The sequence below is a fragment of the Arvicanthis niloticus genome, chromosome 30, assembly GCF_011762505.2.
Source record: "Arvicanthis niloticus isolate mArvNil1 chromosome 30, mArvNil1.pat.X, whole genome shotgun sequence".
In the NCBI taxonomy this organism is placed as follows: Eukaryota; Metazoa; Chordata; class Mammalia; order Rodentia; family Muridae; genus Arvicanthis; species Arvicanthis niloticus.
Window position 1 is genome coordinate 6,965,197 of NC_133438.1, and position 25,344 is coordinate 6,990,540.

Consider the following 25,344-nt stretch of genomic DNA (forward strand, 5'->3'; position numbering starts at 1 on the left):
TGTTAAGAGATATTAAGGAAAGGAGATTGTTGCTTTCTGTTATTTTTGTTAGTGGTGGCATTGTTCGTGTGGCTATCTTTTTTGGATTTGTTGGAAGAAGATTACTTTCTTGCTCTTTCTAGGGTATCATTTCCCTCCTTGTATTGGAGTTTTCTCTCTATTATCCTTTATAGTGCTGGGTTTGTGAAAAGATATTGTGTAAATTTGGTTTTGTTGTGGAATATCTTGTTTTCTCTCTCTATGGTAATTGAGAGTTTTGCTGGGTATAGTAGCCTGGGCTGGCATTTGTGTTCTCTTAGGGTCTGTATGACATCTGTCAAGGTTCTTCTGTCTTTTATAGTCTCTGGTGAGAAGTCTGGTGTAATTCTGATAGGTCTCCCTTTATATGTTACTTGTCCTTTTTTCTTCCTGTATTTAATATTTTTTTTCTTTTTTGTGTTTATAGTCTCTGGTGAGAAGTCTGGTGTAATTCTGATAGGTCTCCCTTTATATGTTACTTGTCCTTTTTTCTTCCTGTATTTAATATTTTTTTTCTTTTTTGTGCATTTGATGTTTTGATTATTATGTGACCTAGGTATTTCTTTTTTGGTCTAGTCTATTTGGCATTCTGTAGGTTTCTTGTATGTTTATGGGCATCTCATTGTTTAGGTTAGGGAAGTTTTCTTCTATAATTTTGTTGAAAATATTTATTGGCCCTTTAAGTTAAAAATCTTCACTCTCTTCTATACCTATTATCTTTAGGTTTGATCTTCTCCTTGTGTCCTAGATTTCCCAGATATTTGGGTTAGGAACTGTGTGCACTTTGTGTTTTTATTGATAGTTCTGTCAATATTTTCTATAATATCTTCTGCACCTGAGATTATCTTTTCTATCTCTTGTATTCTGTTGGTGATGCTGGTGTCTATGACTCCTGATTTCTTTCCTAGGTTTTCTATCTCCCTTTGTGATTTCTTTATTGTTTCTACTTCCATTTTTATGTCCTAAATAGTTTTGTTCAATTCCTTCACCTGTTTGGTTGTGTTTTCTTGTAATTCTTTAAGTAATTTTTGTGCTTCCTCTTTAAGGGCTTCTACCTGTTTACCTGTGTTCTCCTCAATTTCTTTGAGAGTGTTATTTATGTTCTTTTTAAAGTCATCTATTGTCATCATTGAACATGATTTTAAATTTGAATCTTGCTTTCCTGGTTAGATAGGGTATTCTGGATTTTCTATTGTGGGAGAACTAGGTTTTGATGATGCCAAGTACCCTGGGTTGCTGATGCTTATATTCTTGCACTTGCCTTTCACCATCTGAATGTTCTTAGTGCTACCTGCCCTGTCTCTGACTGGAGCCTGTATTTCCTATTATCTTGGTTATGTCAGAACTGTGTGAGGTGGGTGTTGCTGCTGGGGTTAGAGCTGGGGCAAAAGATCTGCTCGGTGCTTGGGCGCAGACCAGAAGGAACCAGTGTTCCAGGCCAGGAGTGAATTCCTGGGTTGCAGTAAGTCCCAATTACTCCCTGTTTGGGACAGGTGTTGCTGTCTCCTTATCTAAGATACTGCAGGGGTTAGAGCTCCTCCTCTGGGTTTTGTGGTATTGGGTGCAGAGCTGAAGCCCAAGATCTGCTCAGTGCTCTGGCGCAGACCAGAAGGCCTCTTGTTCTTATAATCTTTCCAATTCCTTCTCCCTAGAGTCTCCTGTGACCAGGAAATGGTGAATGTTTGGTGCTGACATGTTATTAAGGATTCATTGTTCCAAGGACTCACTCTGGATATTGTTCATTTGTGGGTATCTGCATTAGTTCCCATCTCTTAGAAAGATGTGGCTTCTCTGATAATGAATGATCAAGACATTGATCTAGGAGTTATGTTATTGCTGTGTTACTTCAGAAAAACAGTAGTATGCATCCATGGCCTATCTCAGCTCAGGTTGTCGGCCATCAGAGCTGTGGTGGGGCTTGGATTTTTAGGGATGTATATAATGGTTTCCATTGGTGTGAGGCTGTAATCTTCGTTAAAGGACAAGGAATTTGAGGATATGAAGATTCAACTACTCTAAACTGAAATCAGGTCTCTGAAACTTTCCTCAAAAGCTGTTTCCATGACTCTCCAAGGATTAAAAACCACACGAGGAACTAAAAACTAGAGCAAGGAGAGGTGCGATCAGTGTTTGCTAAGAAAGTACGTTTGCGGTTCAGTACAATAAGAATTCATAGAAATTACTTTCGCTACCTATGAAAAAGAAGCCAAGCTGTATGCATGTGTAAGAGACAGCCTTCAGTAATTTTATCTTTTGGCCTGGAGTTTGCCTGAGTTTTAATATCAACCACCAGCATGATGGGATTCAGGTCATTAGATATCTGATGTTGATTTAATTTAAAGGCATTAAATACTATCGATAATCATTTGGAAACTGAGACTTCCTCTGCAATGAACATCAATTCAAACATCTCCTCATTGCTCTGCTTGCTAAATATTGTCATATGTACTTCACAGTTACATGAACCTGTGTAGGCCGCCCACCTGACTCAGCTGGTAAAGATGGTGCAGGCCTCTGGTATGATCTACTGGTAAACAAGTGTACTGAGCATGCGGTCATCCTTGGGCCAACTTAGTTTGGTGCCAATTCCTCCCGAGTGGAATATGTTTATGAAGCACTGCAATTCTGACCAATCATGCACCTCCACACGCACCCCCTGACTGGGGCTGGGCATATAAGCAGCTCACTCCGGGGGTTCAAGGTTCCCAGGTCAATCATGAATGAAGTGCTTCAATAGAGGTGTTGGGAAGGATCCAATTGTTTGCATCTTCCTTGCTGGTCAAGTGGGGGCGCTACAAACCTGGGAAAAATGAAGTCCCTTTTCAACAAGTTGACTGAAACAGACAAGTCAGATCAATATAAAGCCCTTGTTTTTTCCAGAGCAATTTCAACTTTTTTCCAAGTTAATTTTCTCTTTCTTTTAATGTGTATGTTCAGTGATACTGTCATACATGTGTATAATGCATTTGATCATTCCTTTCTGAATCTCTTTTATATATCTCCTATCCATGGCAACTCTCATCTCATCCCTAAAAATTCCACTCCCTCACCTGTGTCCTGGTTTCCCCTTCACAAGGTTCCTCCTCCCATTCCCCATTCTCTTCTCCTCTGAGATATTGGAGATCCCCATTTTTATCCCCCTACCTGGTACATCAAGTATTTACATTAAATAAAGTTCTTTACATAACTATGTGTCTGTATCTATAGAAACCAGCAGGATCACTCTTGGGTGCATAACTTAGTACAGTGAGTCTCCTTCACAGATTATGAAGAATCCAGAACCAAAGATAAATCAACATCACAGCACATGTAAGTACATCTCAGGGAACACTATAGAAGAGAGTTCATAAGTATAATTGACAAAATATCAGGAAGAATTCAGGGAAATAGTTTTTCTTATTAATATAGTCTGAGAAATATGTTTTTAATTTTTGGAGAAATAAACAATTTTAGAAAATGCAGTGTTAATGAATATACTAATGCAGAAAGGTGATATTTTCATGGAGTCCAATGCATAGACAGAGAAGTACATGAAAATGATGAACACTAGAAAAACAGAATTAGTTCTTCACAGATATGAGCCCATTTATCATTTGCTCAGGCTAGACCTATAATTTTTCAAACAAATACATTACAATGCTACTATCAAATCATGGGCTCACAACTGAAGAAAAACATATTAACTATGAATCTATTAATGTGTGTCATATATTTTCTTGGTGTATTTTTCATTTTAAAACAATGGAAACATTAACAGGTATGTGTAGCTCTTACTATTCATTATAGAATTATCTTCATAGGAGATAGACACCATTACACACAACTACAACTGGTCACATTGGACAGCATAACTGATTGGGAGGTTCTTAGAACAAGTTGATCCATCTGCAATGGAAATCCTTCATGTAAGGCTCGGGATACATCATAGAAGAAGTATTAGTAAAATAATAATACTTACAACAATAATAGAAGAAATAGAAGTAGTAGTAGTAAAAGGGAAAAAAGAAGGAGGAGGAGGAGAAAGAGAAGGAGAAGACGAAGAGGAGGAGGAGGAAGAGGAGGAGAAAGAAGAAAGACCCTAAGTGCCATACCGGCTTGAAATCTTCTGTGAGATTTTGTCTTCTAGAAATGATTGAGATTCTATTCCTGTGAAATATCAACAATATGTCTGCCCAAAGAAGGCCTGAAGAACAACATGAACAGACACATTAATGTGGTAGGGGAAATTGTGTCAGGTCACCAGCCCTAGACGAAGAACAGTGGCCAACTAAGAAGTGCTGAGAGAGGTACAATCACTCTTCTCCAGGGATGGCCTCTAGTTTCTCATGCAACCTCATATGCAGAGGACCAAAGTCAAATACAAACAACACATAATAAGCTCTTCTCCCCATGTTTACATATTTATGCATGTATATGTATATGTATATATATTTGACCAAAAAAATCCCCAGCCTATCAGTTTGAGAGTATGTAGGGAAAGAGAAATATTGCAATGCTTCAAAGAAGAAAGGTGGAGGGATCAATATAATCATATTTAAGATATAAAAGGTTTTGTTATGGAGGTGGTATTTAAATTCTGTAAAATACTTTACATTTGAACTGAAATTTACAGTGAAATGACATTAGGTACAATAATGTTAGTAGTCACACAGAATGGAAAACTTGATGAAGAAAACAGCAAAAATCTTTTTTCTAATCATACACGAATCAATAGTAAAGAGAATTGTTTGTGCTTGAGATGTATAAATTTGTGATTTCTTACACATCTACATTATGAATTCCCTGAAATATCCCAAAGACACAAAACAGGACATCATAATATATAAGTAGAAGACAAGCCTAATGAACAAAGACCTCCAAAAATAACACTAGTTTTATTTTCTGTTGTCTACATAATGCTGGCCATGAGACCAGCTCTTCAGTGTGCTTTGCATAGCATCGTACTTTGTTGGAAAACCTAAATTTTCTTTTGCAGGTGTATCAGTTGTAGTTAGCTTCTGGGTTATAGATGAAATCTGTGTCCACATCTGTCAGCACTGAGACATGAACCCACATAGACATGTGCCAGCTTTGTGCATATTGCCACAGATTCTACAAGTTCATATTTGTTTCAGGTTCCTGTGTCTGGAAAATATAGTTTCTTTGGGGTAATTCATGTGCTGTGGCTCTCAGGTTCCCCAACTCCCATTCCTCAAAGTTCCCCAAGCCAAGAAATATGCAGACATTCTACTCAAGATTCAGTGTCTTCAGATCTTTCTCTGCACATTGTTCAGGTGTGGGTCTCTGTATTAGTTCCCATCTCCTGCAGGAGGAAGATTCACTAATAATTACTGAACAAGACATTGTTCTGGGAGTCATTTTATTGGTATGTTTAAAAAAAATAGTAGCACCCAGAACTCTGCCTGATTACTCGGAGGGCTGCCATCCTAAGGGACATCAGGCAAGCCTCTCCTATCCAAGCCCTGGCCTGCCATCTCCCCTGGATGCTTAGCAGAGGGCAGTAAACTACACTGCATACTCCATTTCCCACCCTAAGGCCTGCATGCTTTCTAGGAGGCCTGATGCCACCAGGAAAATGAACTAAACATTTGAGTTCCAAACCACAGCCCACCAAGTTGCCTAAATGCATACCCTATAGCAGTAAGCTAACATCAGCACACATGCGTGCACACACACACACACACACACAAGAGAAAATGACTTTAAATACAATTACTAATGATGACAGAAGGCTTTAAAAGTGAATGAATAAATGCCTAAAAGAAATACAGAAAAATACAATCAACGGGTGAAAGAAATTCCAGGCAGATGGGACAGCATATTCCATCACTTTATAGTTTCAGAAGAGTGTTGGTTCAGGAAGCAAAGGCTCCCAGTATGTTGAGAGAAAATAATTTGTTTACCAAGAAAGCACATCATCATGAATCTTCCAATTTCCTTGGAACTCCATGGACATTCTATCACAACAGTTCCTCAACACCACAACAGGATGTTTTAAAGAAAACTTAGGATCATCAGATTTCTTTCCCAGGTGTAGACCATTGAAAGATGTAGTTCTTTCTCTTTAGATAGATCCCAGATACAAGGTCAGTCTGTGTTTGCCAGGCCTCAGTGACTAAAATAACAAGGACTCTGAGGACCACAGCATCCATCCCCATCCTGATGAGTTCCCAGTTCTCTGGGGCTGTGGTATTAGATACAGAAGTTACAAAAGTTAAGATGGGTCAAAGTTTCTTAACTAAGCATAAATCCAGGGTGCATGTTATCCCTGGAGAAGACTTGATTCTACTCTTTCCCATGCTATGATGTGGAATTCTCTTTATTCAACTCTCTTGAGTTTGGTCATGTTCTAGTATAGACAGATGGTCTCAGCAGGTCCTGAGAATAGAAGAAGAGGAGTAGAATGTGTGTGTTCTTAGGAGACTTTAGTGTTCCTTCTGAGTTCCACTGGTCTGGGATGAATCTTTCTTGTGGCATAGCTGTGTCCCCTCTATTATTCTAAATTCTTCAGAACCATTGTGTAAACAGAAACCTGCAAATTCAGAGTAGAACAAATTGACAATTCATTCCAGGTAGTGGGCCCCAGATCACTGTTCTGAGTAGCAACAGGACAGTTCTCAGTAGGGTTTCCCTGGAGAGTCCATCAGAGTTTGTCCAGACTCAGATTCTCAGTGTGTTTTTTTCCTTGTCACATTCAGACGCTTCAATTTCTTCCTTGATCTGATCATGCCCCTAATGTGTTTCTCTCTCTCTCTCTCTCTCTCTCTCTCTCTCTCTCTCTCTCTCTCTCTCTCTCTGTGTGTGTGTGTGTGTGTGTGTGTGTGTGTGTGTGTGTGTGTGTGTGTGTGTGTGTGTGAAAAACAGAAAAAAAGTAAATGGTAAGCCACTGGGATTTTACTTAAGAGTTTGCATATACCACAGCTAGCTCACGTTAAGCATAGATCTTAAGACTGACACATTTAACTCTTACTTTTCTTGGTTTTACAAATAATCGTTATTGTGATGACAGGATGAGTTCTACTGTGAGAAGAGAGTGGTGAAGGTCCTCCATCACTGTAGAAGACTCAAAGGTCAGTGGTAGAGTTTCTCTGGAGGTCCCACCCCCAAACAGTATCCCAAGACCTAGCAGAAGACATTCTTGGCTGTCACCTCTCAAATGAAAGCTAAACTGCATCATGTGAATTGTTCGCTGTAGTTCTCATAATGAATTGTGTCTCATAGTAATTAGTTATGAATCTGAATCTGTTTTGACAGAAGAGTGGTATAGCAGGATTTGTAAGCGTTACACCAAGGTTATGTACTCTCCTAAAGTCACCGTGGGCCAAGAGAGCATAGGTCTGACATGGATCCTGTGAATATTGTTTATTTGAGGGTGAGAAGAAGATGTTGGCACTGGGGACCAGTTCTTGCTTAGGAGCCTATATCTGTCTGTGGCCTCCCAAGATGTTTTAACTACATGAAATCTCTGAGTTCCATTAGCAGGGAGTGCAGTGAGCATGCCTAGAATGATTCAGGGTGTCCCCCACCATCACGAGGGTGAATACTCATCTGACTAACACTCTGCAGCATTTCAAACTCTATTGTAGCAAATAATTATTGTAAATGGACAATTGATTTCTCCTTTGTTTTTTGTTTGTTTGTTTGAGGTTTTTTTTGTTTGTTTGTTTGTTTTTTTGTTTTGTTTTGTTTTTTTTTGCTCTCTCATACTTAAAGGCTGAAATGACTAAGAAATGAGATTTTTGATTACCAAGAGCGGTTTGTTAGGCTGCCTGTGTTTGCATCATACTCCATAAGCAGAGGTCTTTGAAACTTACATGCTGGTGGGATGGGTCTTTTTGAGTGGCCAGATGGAGGCTACAATGGGTCCTAGGAAACAGAAGAAGAAGAGGATGTTCTCACTGTTGTCTGTCCTACCTCTGTCCTGTAATTTACCTCAGGACAGAGTGAACATTACATGAAAGATCATGGCTGGCATCCAGTTTTGTGTGGAAAAATGTTCCTTCTGACTAAGCATTCCTATTGTCCCCCTAATCCCCCTTAAATCAACAGTTCTATGGTTTGAATTGTAAGTCACTCTGAGGTGTCAGGATCACCTCACCTGAGACTATGAGCTCCACAGGGACACTGGAATGTGACAACAGGTAGAGAAGATTTTTGACAATCATAGCATCTATAGGTGCTGGAGAGGGTGGGGCTCACAGCACTCATGGAGAGTTCTGCCTGGAAATGCTGATTTTGGAACTTTGATTTAGGCGAAGGTGTTGGTGAGCTGATCGTTCTTGGAAAAATGAGTGTGTCTACAGTGTATGTTGACATACATAGCAGTGTCACATTATTTCCTGAGTGTACTTTGGAGTTAGGCTTCACTGAGGGGGAATGAGTCACAAAGAGAGGTCCTAAAGAGAAGAGAGATGATGAGAAGCTGCCTTTTTGTTCTGAGCTGAAAACTGTCCTGGTTTTCCCTTGAGGACACTGGGTCTGTGTCTGTATGGTCTGACCGATTTCATCTCCTGCTGATCTTGCTCTCCATCTGTTCTTGCCCAAGATTCTTATCCCTTATCTCAACCCTCAGTTCCTGGGCTCTCCAATGAAAGCCTGAGCAGATGCCAGGTACCTGACAGAATCTCTTTAGTTCCTCACCTGTGATCAGGATGTCCAGGGATCACTGGAGACCAACCACTCAGAGGAGAGGTTCTCTGGACCATAGATAGCATCCATATTGGCCTCCAGTGGACAGGCTCACATAACCCAGTGTGAAGTTGGCCAAGGAGATGCCAGTCTGGGTGTGCTGGTTAAGGTGCTGAAGGAAGTCAGCTTTTCTCACGTTGTACAAAACCAATCTGTCATAGTTGATGTCAGAGCAACACTGCAGGGTGAGGCTCATTCCAGAGACCAGAATATGGCCTTGGCGGGTCAGTAGAGATGGCTTCTTAGACAGTCCTCAAAGGAAGGTGACAGGCTAGGGACTGAGGACTTGGTCTCAACAAATACTTGTGGGCTCCCATCCTGCCCTGCACATGTCACAGATTCTCCCTGAGAGAGGATGTTGTTGACAGCACAGGTTCTTCATTTAGTCCTTCTCTACCTGCAGTCCTCTAGGTGAGCAGGCCATGGCCAAGGGCTTAGGGTCTCAGAAAATGATTGCGAATGATACTGGAGACTCACCTGAGATGTGAATTTTCATAGGCTCTCTCTGTACAAATGACTTTGAGGTATCCTAGTAGTAAATATAACATCTGAATGTTCCTGTTTACATTATGGTCTCCTTTTCCACAGTGAACAGGGATATCGAATGCCTGGTGGCATCTACATAATGTGAATTCAGAGAGGTGGAAAATTTCTCTTCTTTGGAAAGAATGAACTTGTTGTATCCCTTTGCTGAGCCACAGTTGAGCTTCATTTTTCCTCCAGAGGTCACCATAGTGCTGGACAGTACTGAAAGGACAGGATTATTGTAGCAGATTCCTAGAAGAGAAGGAGGAAACAGTCACATGTTCTCATGCAGTCATGATACTCTTTATGCCTAATCTGTAGGAGGAAATACTCCTGAGCACAGAGCCTATGGCTGGACTGTGACAGTCTCCCTACCTGTCACCACCAGTTCCAGTGCGTCACTATGCTATGACCAACCAGATGAGGTGTAACAGTAACAGCAATGTTGCTCTGCATGTTGCTGTGTCAAAGAAAGGTTAGAGAAGGCGGCCTTCTTCCCAGGCTTCTTTGGGGTCTGTATTATCCATGGATTTTGGCTTTCCTCTACATCAGAAAATACATTTCTTTATCAAGGGTCCCCTCAGACCAGATAGTCATAAAACTTCTGGAGGTGATCACAGAGACTGGTTCAGGCTTGATAAAGGCTTTGGGGAGGTTTCCTGCAAGGAAGTAGGAGAGAAGGAGGTAGGTCTCCTTGAAAGTGGTACAGAGAAAGTCTCACTTGGAGATGGATGGCATTTAAGTTGATCCAGAGTGGGACAAAGACCCATGAAGACTCATGTCACTCCTGAACATCCTGGATTTTGCTATCCCTTTCTGTGTTGGATTCTGTGTCTTGGTTCCCAGTGTCTCCTGTGCTCTGTGTCAATGGGTAAAGAGCCCTGGTTCTTCATATACAGCACACATCAATGCCTCCCTGAGCACCTGTCTCATCTCAATATTCTGTTCACAGGCTGTGGCTCCTCACCTGAGAACAGGAGCTTCAGGGGGTCACTAGGTTCTGACCACATCTGTGGCCTGCTCCTGTCACAGCTGTAGCATGTCCATCTCTGACTGGAGGTCACTCAACCCACAGAGAAGAAGGCCTCAAAATTCTTAGTTTTATAGTTATACTGTGAGTCCTGCATCCAATAGAGCTTCTGTGGTCCTTCCTAAGTCAGAATGAACCTGTCATAATTCTGCCCTGAAACACACTGGAGGGTGACCTTCTGTCCTGAGGTCAACACAGGGCAGGGCTGGGCTGACAGGCTGGGTTTACTGTGTGCTCCTAGGAGAGAAGGCAGAATCAGTTAAATGTGTCAGGCCTTGTTATCCTCCAGGGCTGTGAGGTAACTGTGCAGCACTGAGAGCAGCCTGACTTCTTGACAATGAAGCCTGAGGATGGGGACAATTTTTTCCTCTCACCTGTCACCACAAGCTCCACAGGGTCACTGTCCTTTGAGCATCCATCATAGGTCTGATAGTAACAGTGATACTTTTTCTGCATGGTACAGGTCAATTTTTGAGATAGAGAATTCAACCTTCTTCCCAAGTTTAGGTAGAATTTCTGCTCTCCATGGAGCTGGCCCCTCTTTGTAGAGCTTGTAGTCTGTGGTTCCTCAGGTCCCCTCACACAAAAAGGTCACATTTGTGTGCTTGGAGACCATAGAGTCTGGCAGTACTCTGAGGATAGGCCTAGGGAGTGACCCTGGGGAAAAAAAGAGCAGCTAAGTCCCAGAATATCCATTCTCAGACTGCAGTCCCTAACCCCATGACCCTCCAGCCACCCACAGGACTTACACACATGTGGTGTTTTTCACCATCACTGCTCAGGCATGGCTCCTGGATATGAAGAGTAGGGCATTTCAGGAGAGCTGCAGACACACTTACCTGTCAGCACTGGGATCCAGCGGCTCAGAGTCAGTACTGGAAGAGAGTTCTTTTTTTCCTTCTTATAGTCTTTAATTTTATTTTGGTTTTTATATTTTGTATACATGTGCATCGTTTCTTAAATTTTTTATTGGGTATTATATTTACATTTCAGATTTTATCCCCTTACCCCACTTCCCACCACCACCCAGAAACCTCCTATCCCATCCCCCCTCCTCATGCTTCTATGAGGCTGCGACCCCACCTACCCCCTGCCTCCACTCCCTCCTCCCAACCCTCAAATTACCCCCACTCTGTGTTTGTCCTTCATGGGACCAAGAATCTCCTCTGCTACCTATGCCCAAAAAAGACCATCCTCCCCTACATATACAGCTGGAGTCATGGGCCCCTCCCTATGTTCTCCCAGGCTGGTGGTTTAGACCCTGGGGAGCTCTGGTTGTTTGGTATTGTTGCTCTCCTCATGGGGTCACAAACCCTTTCTGCTCCTTCAGTCTTCTCTCTAACTGCTCCATTGGGAAACCCTTGATCATATCCGTGTTTAGCTGTGAGCATCTGCCTCTGAATATGTCAGACTCTGTCAGACCTCTAAGGAGACAACTATATCATGTTCTTGTCAGCATGCTCTTCCAGCCATCCACATCAGTGTCTAGCTTGGGTGACTGCACATGGGATGGATACCCAGGTGGAATTGTCTCCAGATGGCCCCTCCTTCAATTTCTATCCCATGTTTTGTTTCCATATTTGCTCCCTTGAGTATTTTTGCTATTCCTTTTCTTTGTAAGAGATTTTTTTTCCTGAAACCAGAGTGGGGCCTCTCTTCTGCAGAACCATCTCAGACCTTGGGGTTTCCTGATGGGTGAGAGCTGAGCTACAGGTCCTGATCATTTCTAGATCTCAGTATCCCCTCCCCCTCTTCACATCTCACCAAGACAGAGCAGGGCTGTGAAGGTGAAGGTCATGGTATCTCCTCTCACTCTCTGCCACTGTGCTTGAGGGCGGAGCTACACAGCCTGTCTAAAGGGATTGGAAACAAGGTATGGCCCTGGAGGCAGTGCTGTCCCCATCTTGTGATATTATTTCAGCTGCCCCACAGGAAGGGGAACTGCCCCTCTTTCTTCCTCAATGCTGTGACTAGGCCAGGCAGTAGACTCCAAGCCATCAGGTCTTACACAGATCACATTTCCTCATCCACCATGTCTGCCTTACCTGTGTTCATCAGTGTCAGAGCCATGTTATATCAGACATATGTGAACATCTCCACAACAAATTTAAGTGTGGTTGTGCTCTGCTCTTTTTCACATTTTTATGTGAAATATGTCCTTCTTTTCAACATTTTCTAATGTTTTTGGGAAATTTCTTAGTGTATATATCTGTGTGATATATACATATGTTATGAATTATATAATTTTTCTCATACTCTGAAGTGATTGGTTATAAATACGTACTACCATTTCGGTTTTTTAATGTATATGTATATATATATATATATATATATATATATATATATATATATATTTACAACTTTTAAATTATTTTTGCTAATTTATCTACTTGTGTGTGTGTGTGTGTGTGTGTGTGTGTGTGTGTGTATGTGTGTGTACATGCATGGTTGTCAAAGTACAAGCATGGAGGTTGGGGAATGACTTCAGATTTAGAATTTCTTGTACAGTATTGATCCTGTCAGTCAGGCTAAAGACTTAAAGATGGCAGCAGGCACTTAAACACTGGGACATCTCACTGGTCAAACAATTACCATCATCATTTTCCTAAGTCCTTCTTCTTCAGTCAAAACATTACTTGACCCATAAAGGTGCCCAGGTCTATTTGAGTTTCTTGTCAACACAGGTTGCTGGTGTGACCACCATTGTTCTTGTAGCAGTTCATTGTGCAGTAGTGCAGGCATGGGCAGCACTTGAGGGCAGCACTGTATCATTGTGTTACAGTTATAAACTTGGACAATCTAGCAAAGGGGTTCCTGGATGAGGACAACACACAGGCACAGTACCCACCAGTAAGGTGGGTCTTTCTGGATGTAGTGGTCAGGCAGTGTTTGGTTTCTGTCCATCAGCTTTAAAGGCTGCTGGGGCTTTAATGACATAACTTCTTGCCCTGTCTAAGCCTTGACATTCTCTTCAGGTTGTCACTCTCTTCAACCTGGAAGATGGTACATTTGCCCTTAAGTGCCTTGTCAACGACTTACATGCTGGTGTCTGCGTGGTAACATGGTTCAAGAAAAAAGATCTCATAATGTTGATTTTTCCTGTTTATTTTTGTGTTAGGGTTTCATGGAACAGACTCCAGTATCGTGAGCACATACTCTACAAGTGAGCTACATGCTAGTTTTACTCTGTAATTTTCAATGTTTGGTGTTGTATTTCTTTCCCTCTACTATCTTCTTTACTATGCTGATGGGCTTAGTTATCTTTGTGTTTGTATTGAAAAAGTCTGCAGCTATGTAGTCCTGGTTGTCCTGGAGCCAGTTATGTAGACCAGACTAAACTGGACCTCATAGAGATCTCCACTCTAAGCTTCCCATGTGCAGGAATTAGACATGTGGGCCACCATGGTTTTCAGCTGACATTCATTCTAAAGCCAAGAAAAAAGCCAGGTTCAGAACTAAGTGTTTTAGTTAGGAGGGATGACAGAGGTTCTGGTTAGTCAACAAAATGATGGACTGGGTATTAGGACTATCTTGTATCTCACTGGTACAAATTGGTATAATTATGCTCTAATTGTATTTTGAGAGAAAAGTTTTATTTTAACAGGAAGGGTGATGTGTAGGAGGAGTTAAGGTGGGAGGAGTATGGAGAGGAAGAGAAGGAGTAAGGAGAGGAGGAGAAGTAGAAGAGGAGAAGCCTGGTGATGAGAGAGAGAAAGAGAAAGAAAGAGAGGCAGGGACATGGAGGCAGATGTTCATGTGCTTCCACCAGTCAAACATAGTTGATATATCTAGGTTGGGTTTGGGGTTACACTTCTGACTGAGCATTACCAAACTTCTAAAGCCTTTGATTAACTTTTTTTTAAAAATTGTATAAAAGCAAAAAGGAAAACGGGGCATGGGATAGGGGTTTTCTAGGGAGGGGAAATGCGAAAAGGGGATGGCATCTGAAATGTAAATAAAATATCCAATAAAAAATAAATTAAAAAAAAAAACAAGAAAAAAAAGAGATGTGGGCCACCATACACAGTGTTGGTTTTAAAATTTTAAATCTTTAAAATTTTTATTCCTATGTATATTGTGTTTTGCTTGAGTCCTTTTCCTTCTATCTTCCCTTTTCCTCACTCTTTTCATTTGCTTATCCTCCTTACTAACCTGAATTTCTTTTTGGTTCTTTCCCTGAACTTCTGGTTGTTGGAAATGTGCTGTTTAATCACATGAGAGTTCTCATTCTCCCTCTCACTTAATAAATGTGTGTAGTCTTTTTTTGTGTGTGGCTGAGTTACTCCTTAATGTGAGCTCATCTGAATCCAAAGACATGTTTCAGGACATGGGCTGTCCTGGAGAGTGTTGTGGGTGCCTTGTGGGTTGGAAGCTTCTTGCAGAATGGTGGCCTTGGTCTGAAGTTTGATGGTGTTTGATGATGCCTTACTGATATTCTGCCTAGCTATTCTGTCCAATATCAAAGTGGCCAGTGTGGTTTGTTTTATCTTGTTGTGCATCTCTCATCCAATGTCTGATGGTACATGCTTTTATATGGATGTTTATGTCTTAAAGATCAAATTTTAGATCTATGTAATTTAAGGTTGTCTTAGGTTTTACTGCTGTGAACAAGCACCGTGAGCAAGGCAAGTCTTAATAAACATTTAATGGGGGTGTAGTTGGGGGCACAGCCTCATAGAAGCATGAGGAGGGGGGATGGGATAGGAGGTTTCTGGGTGGTGGGGGGAAGTGGGGTAAAAGGATAAAATCTGAAATGTAAATATAATACCCAATTTAAAATAAATAAATAAATAAATAAATAAATAAATAAATAAATAAAATGTTTAATTGGGGCTGGTTTATAGGATCAGAGGTTCAGTCCATTATCATCAAGAAAGGAATATGGTAGCACCCAGCCAGGCTCGGTTCAGGAGGAGCTAAGAGTTCTACATCTTCGTCTGAAGGCTACTAGCAGTACACCAACTTCCAAGAAGCTAAGATGAGGGTCTTAAATTTATACATACATACCTTCTCCACCAAGGTCCTCACCTAATAGTGCCACTCCCTGGGCTGAGCATATACAAACCATCATAAAGTTATTAGAGTCTTGTCTGCATATAATACACACAGAGATACACAGGTGATTTTTGTCTTTATTAAGTGAATGTTTTCATTGACAATGTCATATAGGTATATGATGCACTCTAATTTTTCCTGTTTGAATACCTTTTATATGTCTCTTATTCATACTAAATGTCTTCACATCCCAAAAAATTACATTCCCTCATCTGTGTCTTTGCTTTGTTATTTCCCATTGATTTTATCCAAAGTTTTTTATATGAGCATGTGCTTGTATCTATAGGACCCTGCAGGGCTCACTGATGGGTGCACAAATATATCCAGTGAGTCTCCTTCACAGAACTTGAGACGTTCAGTCCCAACAGACATATCTCCATCACAACACCTATGTACATGGCCCAGGGAATACTAGAGAGTCCATAAAGACTGTAAGAGACAAAAACCCAGGAAGACATCAGTGAAGTCTTTTTGTAGAAATTGTCAAAGAAATGGCTTTTTAATTTTTTTGAGAAATAAACAGGATCTAAACAATGCAATATAGGTGAACATACTAATGAGAAATGGCAATGTTTCCAAGGGTCCCATCTGTAGACAGAGAACTACAGGAAAATAATGACCATTAGAAAAAAAGGTATTGCTCTATCACAGGTATGAGCCCATTCATGGAATGCCCAATGCTGAGTGGTTAGACCTGTGATTTTTCAAATAAGTTATTATTGTACAAGTAACTCATGGTCTTATCATTGCAGGAGACATATTTACTGTGAACCTAGTAAGTTGTGTAATGTATTTCCTTGGTTTATTTTTCGCTCTAAGACTATGCAAAATTAATATGTAAGTGTAGCTCTAACAACTCAGAACAAAATCATCTCCTTTATGAGACAGAGTCCATTATAGGAAGCCACAGTTGGTGAAATTGCAGAGAACACCTAATTGGGTAGCTCTTAGCCCCAACTGATATGTCTACAAGGCAATTCCTGTACCTAAGGCTCAGGGAACATTGCAGAAGAGGAAGCAGAAAGACTAAGTGCCATAAGACCTGGAAATCTTGTGTAAGATTTTGTCTCCTAGAAAAGACAGGGAAACCATTTGGGTAATACCTCAACAATATGACTGCCTAAAGAAAACCTGAAGAGGAACAAAACCAGTAGACACAGTAATGTCGTAGGAGAATTTCCATCAGGTCACCAGCCCTAGACGAAGAGCAATAGACAACTAAGAAATGCTGAGAGAGGTAGAGTCACTTTTCTCTAGGAACAGCTCCTAGTTTCTCATGCAGTGTCACATGGTGAGCCTCAAAGTCATGAAGCAACAACACTACATGGACTCAGCAGAATGTGTTTACATATTTATACACATAATATTCACATGTATGTACATAACAAAGAAAATCAACCTATTAGCTTGAGAGTGAGTAGGGGAAGCAGAACATGAAAGTTGTTTAGAGGAAGAAAATGGAGGGGCCAGTATAGTCATATTTTAAGCTTATGAAAGTTTGTGTTATGGAGTTGATATTTAAATTCTATTAAGTACTTCACATATAAACTGAAATTTAAACTGAAATGACATTAGACAAATAAAATAATTTGTCATACCGAACGGAAAAAATTGAAGAAGAAAACGAAAATCTTTCTCCTAACTGTACGTGAAACACTTGTAAACTGAATTGAATGTGCTTAAGATGTATAATTTGGTGACTTTTATACACATCTACATTATGAATTACCTAAAAGCTCATAAGAACACAAAACAGAAAATGATTATATATAAGCAAAAACAAGCATTGTAAGCAAAGACTGCTTAAAATATCAGTGGGTTCTTTCTGTTTGTCCAGACTCTGCTGGGCCAGAAACTTGCCCTTTAGTTTGCTTTCCTAGTGCTGTGTCTTTCTTGGAAAAAATAATTTTACTTTTGCAAGTGTTTATCAGTGTGTGATAGCTTCTGGATTGTAGATCAGGTCTTGGGTCTTCCTTGTCTCTCAGCACTGGGACATGGTCTCACTTAGACCTGTCCTGGCCCTGTGCATGCTGCCACAGTTTCTGTGAGTCCATATTTTCATCAGACACTTATGTCTGGAAACATAGTTTCCTTGGTGTCATCCTTCACCTCTGGCTCACATAATCTCTCAAACTCCTGTTTCTCTAAGTTCCCTGAGCCTAGAAAGGGCAGCCATTCCATTCAGAATTCAGTGTATTCAGATCTTTTTCTTCACTTCGTTCAGTTGTGAGTCTGTATTATTTCTCACATTATGCAGGAGGAAGCTTCTGTGATAATTGCTGAGCAAGAGATTGATCTAGGACTCATTTTGTTGGTATCTTCCTTTATAAAATCAGTATCACCCAGAAGTTGGCCTGTTTCCCTGGAATCCCCCATCTGAAGGGACAACAGTTAAGCCTCTCCCTATCAAAGCTTGGCCTGCAAATCCCCTGAATTCTTATCCAAGAGGAGAAAACTTCACTGCATATTCCATTTCTCACCCATCTGCCCTGCAAGCACTTCAGGAAGCCTACTGGCACCAGGGATACTAACTAAGCCTCTCCTTTCCCAAGCCCCTGGCCAACAACTTGCCTTAAAATACAACCAATAGAAGTAAACTAACCCAAAGACACAAAAACACAAAGACACAGAAACACAACACACACACACACACACACACACACTACAAAATGACCTTAAAGCCAATATTACAAAAATAACAAAGGCCTTTAAATGTGAAATGAATATATCCCTTATAGAAATCATAATCAAACATGTGAAAGAAATTCCAGGCAGATGGGACAGCGTATTCCATCACTTTATAGTTTCAGAAGAGTGTTGGTCCTGGAAGCAAATACTCCAGTATGTGGAGGGATTTACTGAAGAAGAATCTCATCATGAAACTCCCACCTTCTCCTGGACCCCAACTACATATTCTCCCAGCACATTCTCTCCTGACAGTTCCTTAACATGAGTACTGAATTTTTTCACAGAACATTTTGCATCATCAGATTCATTTCCCAGACTGTGGCACCTTGAAAGATATATGCTTTTCACTTCAGATTATCTTCTAGTTGTACAGCAGATCTGTCTCTGGCTGCCCCTGGCCTCAAAGACCAGGATCAGAAGGGCTATGAGGACCATGACATCAATTCCCATCCTGATGACATTCTCCATTGTGTGATCCCGGTTCTCTGGGGCTGTGGATTTAGACAAAGAAGTTACAGAAATTAGGGATGTTCAAAATTCCTGGAAGAAAACTAAGTGTCCAGCAAGGGTCCATGTTTTATCTGGACAGAACTCGGCTCTACTGTTTCCCATGCTATGACTTGGAATTTTCTTTATTGAAATGTCTTGGGTTTGGGCGTGTTCTAGGATGAACAGAAGGTGTCACCTGGTCTTGAGAATAGAATAGGAGGAGTAGGATGTGTGTGTACTTAGGAGACCTTATTGTTTCTTCTGAGTTCCACGTCATCATTTATTGTAGATGTGATTATTCTAACCATGGACTTCTGGGATGAATCTTTCCTGTGGCATAGCTGAGTCTGCTTTCTTATTCTTACTTCAATCTTTAGGACCATTGTGCTAATAGAAGACCAATGACATGCCAGTGAATCCAGAAGATTCAGAGTAGAACAGTTCATTCCAGGCAGTGTCCTCACATCACTGCTCTTAGAAGTCAGAGAAGAATATTTAGTTGTGATTTCCCTGGTGAGCCCATCAGAGTTTGTTTAGACACAGATTTTAAGTGTGGTTTTTTTTTTTTTTTTTTCGCCTGTCACACTCAGATCCTTCCATTTCTCACTTGATTTAACCATTTCCCTGATCTCTCTTTCTGTCTCTCTCAGTCTCTCTCTCTCTGTCTTTATCTGTCACTCTGTTCCTCTCCCTCTCCTTTTGATTGAGAACACAGGCTCTCCATTCATTCCTCCTCTACCTGCAACAGCACAGAGGGGCAGGCCATGGCATTCTTGGGGCCTCAGAAAAGACTGGAAGAACAATTGTGCTGACTCACCTGAGATGTGAATTTCCAAGGGCTCACTGGATACTGACCACAGCTGTGGTGTACTCTTGTAGTAACCATAACATCTGAATGTCCCTGTGTGGTTTGGTGTCATAGGTCCCATAACAAACAGGGCTTGGTACTGTCCACTAGAAGGAATATGCTGTGTGTCCAGTGAGCTGGTGAACTTCTGATCTTCCTTGGTGAGGATGAATTTATCATAGTGACTCTGTGAGGCACACTGGAGTATCATGTTCCCTCCTACCATCATCACAGGGCTGGGCAGTACTGACAGCCTGAGTTCATAGTAGTCATAAATTCCTAGGAGAGAAGGAGGCAGTGTGGTACCTGTCCTCACACTGTCAAAAATGTTCTTTTGGATCACTCTGTGGGAGGAGAATACTCCTGAGAGCAGAGACTGGGGGTGAGAATCTGACTGTCCCCTCACCTGTCACCACCAACTTCAGGGTGTCACTGGGCTCTGACCAACCATTTGAGCTGTAACAATAACAGTGATATTGCCCTGCATGCTCTTCTGTCACAGAAGGGATGAAGAACTTGCCCTTGTTCCCAGGCTCCTGTGGTGTCTGTGTGTTCCAGGTTTTTTGGCTTCTCTCATTATGCAGAAAATACACTTCTGCATCCATGGTCCCCTGACACCAGATGGTCACGGAACTAGTGAAGGGGATCACAGAGCCTGAATCAGCCTTGATGATGGGTTTGGGGAGGCTCCCTGCAAGGAATTAGGAGGGAAACAAGTGGGTGCGTTTGAAAGTGGTACAGAGAAAGTCACACGTGGAGGTAGATGGCATTTAAAGTGATCCAGATTAGGACAAAGACCTGTGAAGACTCATCTCACTCCTGGACATCCTGGGTTTCTGCACTACTTTCTGCAGTGAAATCTGTATTTCTGGTCACATGGTCTCCTGTTCTCTCTCTGTCAATGGGCTAAAGAGCCCTGGCTTCTCACATCCAGCGCACATCAAGTGTTAGCTTTCCTTCTAGGCTCTGTCCAATATCTACCTGGCAACAGGCAGGTAGGCCTGGCTTCCTATAAAAGAGGTGTTTGGTCCCTCCTCACTCTCCTATTCTCTTTGCCTTTTTTCTCTCTGACTGCTTTTCCCCTCTGTGCCTTTCCCCTCACCTTCTTTGTCCAAGTGTTCCTGGCTGGCCTCTTCCTGTCCCACTCTGTCTGTCTGTCTGTCTGTCTGTCTGTCTGTCTGTCTGTCTGTCTGTTTCTATTCAACTCCCCTTCCAATGTCCATAAACAAACTCTATTCTATACAATATCTGTCATATGTTTGGTACCTCATGGGGAAGGGATGGGTCCCTCAGAGTCATCCCTCACACTTCACCATACCTGGCTCTACAAAGCATATCCTTGCTCTCTCTTTTGAGTAAAACACAACATCAAGCCCTCCCTGAGCACTGCTTCACCTCAGCATTAAGTGGGAAAGCTGTGATTCCTCACCTGAGACCAGGAGTTCCAGGGGGTCACTAGGTTCTGACCACACTTGTGGGTTTGGACTGCCATGTAGTGTTTTCTATCAACCCTGCCCAGGCATTAGTTAGAATGAACCTGTCATAATTCTGACATGACACACACTGGAGGGTAACCTTCTGTCCTGAGGTCACCATGGGGCTGGGTTGGGCTGATAGGCTGGGTTTACTGTGTGCTCCTAGGAGAGAAGAGAAGGCAGAATCAGTTAAATGTGTCAGGCCTTGTTATCTTCCAGGGCTGTGAGGTGGCTGAGCAGTACTGAGAGTAGCCTGACTTCTTGACAGTGAAGCCTGAGGATGGGGCATTGTCTTTCTTCTCACCTGTCACCACCAGCTCTAGAGCATCACTGTCCTCTGACAAATTACCATGGATCTGATAATAACAGTGGTAAATTCCTGCATGATGTTGGTCAATTTCTGAGATGGAGAATTCAGCCTTGTTGTAAGGCTCTGGTAAAATTTTTGTGCACCATGGATATTGGCTTGCTTCTTTATAGAGACAGTAACGTCTTGCTCCTCGCATCCCCTCACACAAGAAGGTCACCTTACTCTGCATGGAGACCACAGAGTCAGGATGTACTCTGAGGATAGGCTTAGGAAGGGACCCTGCAAGAAAAAGAACAGCCAGGACTCAGACCATCTATCCTCTGATTGAAGTCCTTAACCCCATGACCCCCAGGTTACCCTCAGGGCTAACACACATGTGGTGTTTTCCATCATCCCTGCCCAGGCATGGCTCCTGAATATGAAGAGAAGAACAGGTCAGAGCAGTTGCAGACACTCACCTGCCAGCATTGAGATCCTGAAGGCCAGAGTGAGTCCTGGAAGAGAGTTTCCTGTGAGAGGTTTGTTCCTGAAACTTGATCAGCTCCTTCCCTCTGCATAAACAACTAGGCCTCTGGGGTCTCCTGATGGGTGAGTGCTGAGCTACAGGTCCTGATCATTTCTAGACCTCAGTGTCCCCTCCCCCTCTTCACATCTCACCAAGACAGAGCAGGGCTGTGAAGGTGAAGGTCATGGCATCTCCTCTTGAGAGACTGCAACTGTGCTTGAGGGCAGAGCTCCAGAGCCCTTCTGAAGGGATTGAAAACAGGGTGTGGCCCTGGAGACAGGGCTGTCCTTATGATGTGGTCACATTTCACCAGCCCCATAGGAAAGGGAACTGCCCTCCTGAGGCAACCTGCAGTGACTTCCTCAAGGCTGTGACTGGGCCAGGCAATAGACCTTATGCAAACTTGTCTCACACAAATGGCATTTTCTTATCTGACCAGTGTTTGCTGTACCTGTGACCAATACTGTCACAGCCATGGTGTAGCAGACATGTGTGAACATCTCACACAGCAGTACAAATTCAAGTGTGGTTTTGCTTTGTTCTGTAAAGCCCAAGCAAAGAGGACCTCACGATCTGTGGAGAACTGCAGATGCACCCCAAATCACTCACAAGAAACACGGCTTGATGCAATAGCAAGAGGTTTACTCAAAACTAGCATGCTAGGGCATCCTTCACTCATAACCCAAGCAGGGGTAGAGGAAATCTGCCGCCCCAGCAACGAGTTCTTACAGCTTATATAACAAACCAGGTGGAGTTAGGGAAGGGGGAATGAGGGGGAACAGGTCACTAGGTCATTGATACATTTGATCTCACATTCTTAAGATGGATGGCTATTTCGGACTAGCTTCACACTATTTATCATGAGCTCCGGTTCAAAGGGGTCAGACTTATCTCAAGCTTATGGCATCCTGGCACCAATTGTCTCAGGGCTGTTTAGTTAGGGCCATCTGTTCGAATGGTCAGCTAATTTCCTGGGACTGAGGTGCCACAGTGTTTGACTTACAGATTTTATGTCTTTGCTTTAAGGATAGGGTTCAGGGGGTCAATTTAAATTTTTATCATTCAGTTCCTTTTCACATTTTTATGTGAAACATTTTCCTCCTTTGAACATTTTTGATGTTTCTGAGAAGGGTCTTGCTGTGTATACCTGCTTGGAGGAAGATAAAGCCTTTTTTGTTTCCTATTCTCCAGTGATGCATTACAACTAGGCATTGCAATGTCACACACACACACACACACACACACACACACACACACACAATATTTGAGTAATTGATTTTACTTGTACAATGTGGATCCTATCAAGCACAGACTCAGGTCTTATAGGGTGCAACAGGCACCTATTCACTGAGCCATCTCACTGCCCCAACACTTATACTCATCATTTTCCTAAGTCCTTCTGCTTCAAGTCAAAAAAATTTGATCCCAGGTGTCTTGGGCTCAAAATCTTGCCACGTGTTTGTTTCTTGGGATATAAGCTGTCTCTGTATGAGTATGGCCATGATTCTTCTTGCTGCCGTTCCCTGCAGAGTGGTGCAGGCATGGGCAGCATTTGTGAGCACCAGTGTATCTCCATATTGCAGTTGTAAACTTGAGGAGCTAGCAAAGGGGCTGCTGAACGATGCTACCACAGAGGTGCAGCATCAGGTGCAGCGTGGACTCTTTCTTGATGCTCGTCATGCTTGTTCTCCAACATTGCCCCATGGACTCCCATCGATGGCACTCCATATACACCATAGTCACTGAGCATATACTGAGAGGGACGCTGCTGTGTTAGACCTACAGTTCTATGTGTCTATCAGGGTTTTCCTAGCTGAGGATGAAACCTGTTGTTTCTCAGGAACAGGATGATGCTGGATGTAGGGGGGTTTCTCTCCTGAATCTTCATTAGCTTTGGGCTGGAACTAATTGGCTGTATGTTGAGTTTGGGTTGTGTTTGTGTGACTCCTTTTGTATCCACACTCTAGGATTTCACTGGTTTGGGCAGTGTATGGATTCTGTGTTTTTCCAAGCAAGTGCAAATCCTCATTGTAGATATTGGATCACATGATACTTGTTCATCTATTGGAGGGAACACATTTTCTTTTATGTCTGTGAATGAAAATATGGTGCACATGCGCATGTGGGCATACACACACACAAGGGCACAGGGAGACAGAGAGAGAGAGAGTTCCTTTCATAGACCAACCTCACTTTATGGAGTAAACCAATATTGATTATGTGCATTGCTCTTGCATGCCAGGCTGAATTAGTTACCCGCTAAAGCTAATATTTAGTTCAGGGTATGGTGACTCTCCTTGGACACCAAGAAACTCCCAATATTGCTTCATGACTGACTAGGTAAGGCTATTTTCTCTCCTAAGAACACTGTATTTGGTACTATATTGAATAGATAAGGAAAGAGTGGACAGCCTAGTCTAGTCTCTGAATTTAGTGGGATTGCTTCAAGTTTCTCTCCATTTAGTTTGATGTTGGCTACTGGCTTGCTGTATACTGCTTTTACTATGTTTAGGTATGGGCCTTGAATTCCTGATCTTTCCAAGACTTTATCATCAGGAATTCAATAGAGAGAAACTTGAAGCAATCCCACTAAAATCAGGGACTAGACAAGGCTGCCCACTTTTTCCCTACCTATTCAACATAGTACTGGAAGTCCTAACCAGAGCAATTAGACAACAAAAAGAAGTCAAATAGATACAAATAGGAAAGAAAGAAGTAAAAACATCACTATTTGCAGATGATATCATAGTATACTTAAGTGACCCTAAAACTTCCACCAGAGAACTCCTAAACCTGATAAACAAGTTCAGCAAAGTGGCTGGTTATAAAATCAATTCAAACAAATCAGTAGCCTTCCTCTACTTGAAGGATAAACAGGCTGAAAAAGAAAATAGAGAAATGACACCCTTCACAATAGTCACAAATAATATAAAATAACTTGGTGTGAATCTGACCAACCAAGTGAAAGATCTATATGACAAGAACTTCAAACCTCTGAAGAAAGAAATAGAAGAAGATCTCAGAAGATGGAAAGATCTCCCATGCTTATGGATTGGCAGGATTAATATAGTAAAAATGGCCATCTTGCCAAAATCAATCTACAGATTCTATGCAATCCCCATCAAAATTCCAACTCAATTCTTCATAGAGATAGAAAGAGCAATTTGCAAATTCATTTGGAATAACAAAGAACCCAGGAAAGTGAGAACTATTCTCAACAACAAAAGAACTTCTGTGGGAAACTGCATTGTATTGGTATAGAAACAGGCTTGTAGATCAATGGAATAGAATTAAAGATCCAGAAATGAACCCACACACCTAAGGTCACCTGATCTTTGACCAAGGAGCTAAAAACGTCCAGTGGAAAAAAGTACAACATTTTCAACAAATGGTGCTGGTACAACTGGAGATCAGCATATAGAATGCAAATTGATCTATTTTTATATCTTTGTACAAAGCTCAAGTCTAAGTGGATCAAAGATCTTCACATAAAACCAGACACACTGAAACTATTAGAAGAGGTAGTTGGAAAGAATATCAAATATTTGGGCACAGAAAGAACACCAATGGATTATACTCTAAGATCAAGAATTGACAACTGGGACCTAAAAAAAAAAAAACTGAAAAGCTTTTGTAAATCAAATGACACTGTCAATAGGACAAAAAGAGCAACCAAGAGATTGGGAAAAGATCTTTACGAAGCTCACATCCAAT

The 25,344-nt window shown here is 41.7% G+C and overlaps 2 pseudogenes across 1 annotated transcript; both read right to left on the reverse strand.

Moving 5' to 3' along the window:
- Positions 1-7,828: 7,828 nt before the first annotated feature.
- LOC143440595 (paired immunoglobulin-like receptor B) lies at positions 7,829-12,059 on the reverse strand (annotated as a pseudogene).
- A 3,338-nt stretch (positions 12,060-15,397) lies between these two features.
- LOC143440890 (paired immunoglobulin-like receptor B) lies at positions 15,398-21,859 on the reverse strand (annotated as a pseudogene). Its single transcript, XR_013108226.1, has 7 exons — positions 21,783-21,859; positions 21,584-21,619; positions 21,120-21,404; positions 20,770-20,977; positions 19,747-20,031; positions 19,311-19,619; positions 15,398-18,495 (listed from the first exon to the last, which is right to left on the reverse strand). The product of XR_013108226.1 is annotated as a paired immunoglobulin-like receptor B (transcript).
- Positions 21,860-25,344: the final 3,485 nt, after the last annotated feature.